Consider the following 1315-nt stretch of genomic DNA (forward strand, 5'->3'; position numbering starts at 1 on the left):
GAGAACGGGGTAAGTCGTGAAGTTGGACCATTTTTCCTCAACGTGGCCAAGCACTCTTCCATATGGGCGTAAGGCGTCAACGACCAAGTCAGACGGAACCTCGAAGGGAAGTTCGAAAATACGTATGTTTCGTAAGCCCAGTACTGCATGATCAATAGTGACTTCTCCAACATGTCCATCAGAGTGACGAAATTTGAGTCCATGTTTAGTATCTCGGATGATTCTGTCACATACTGCATCGTTAATCAGCTTGACGTAAACGACACTGCTCACTATGGAGAGGTGGATTCCGATAAGTTCGTTGTAGTCAAGTTTAACTTCGTCTCGTAGGAACCTTTCTATTTCGTAGGCTTTCGGTCTCGCATATTCATTCGAAAAACTAATCTTGAGAGTCGACTTTCGATATGCATGTGCCATTCTATATCGAGTCGTCTAAACGTACGAGTACGCCGAAGAGGTAAACAACTGCGCGAGCGCGAACTTCTCCGGCAGGGACGTAAACAGACGTCCGTGCCGTAGCACCGCCGAAGGCAGACTATCTGAGTTACTGAAGCACGACTTACGGCCGGTCCTCACAGCTAAGCAAAGGTCCCGAGGTCGAGTCTCGGTCGGGCACACAGTTTTAATCTGCCAGGAAGTTTCACCCATCTAGTGAGTTTGAATTTTCCAGTGATAATGGTAATGAGATGGACAACACTGAAAACTTAGAGCAACACTAGTATGACTATGGTCGTGATGAATCCCTTTACGAAGGAGGACAAAAACAACTTGGTGCAAATACTGTTGAGTGTGACTCACTGTTTTCTCGTAATGGGAATGAAATATGAACTACAACACATCGGAGAAGGATTTTTGGTAGACGAAGAAGAGAGAATGTACTGAAAGAAAGCCAGAGGACTACAAGATATTCGATTAGGAACTGTGATAATGAAGGGTCTGGTTTTATGTTGTCTTTTCGTGTACCCCGCATTGAGAAAGTGTGTATGTGGACCAAAAAGCTACGTTGAATCGTATAGATTTGCCTGAAATGAAAATGTTTCTTGATGTTCTGATGCTGACTTATGTTTACAAGCCAAGGAATTAAAATATCAGTCAGCTTAGGAGTGATGAGAATGGCCGCCCACTGTTCAATGAAACTATGTTTCACCGCAGCTTCCACGCTAATCTGAGGATGTTGCGCTTTGGTAATGCAGCAGTTAGACGTGAACGTACGTCAAGAGACAAATTGGAACCAATCACAGAATTTTTTGGGATGTGGGAAGTTAGCCTTACGGATGCAAACATTCCAGATGGTCACATTTCAAGATCGCTCTTC

The sequence above is a fragment of the Schistocerca serialis genome, chromosome 8 (genome assembly GCF_023864345.2).
Source record: "Schistocerca serialis cubense isolate TAMUIC-IGC-003099 chromosome 8, iqSchSeri2.2, whole genome shotgun sequence".
In the NCBI taxonomy this organism is placed as follows: domain Eukaryota; kingdom Metazoa; phylum Arthropoda; class Insecta; order Orthoptera; family Acrididae; genus Schistocerca; species Schistocerca serialis.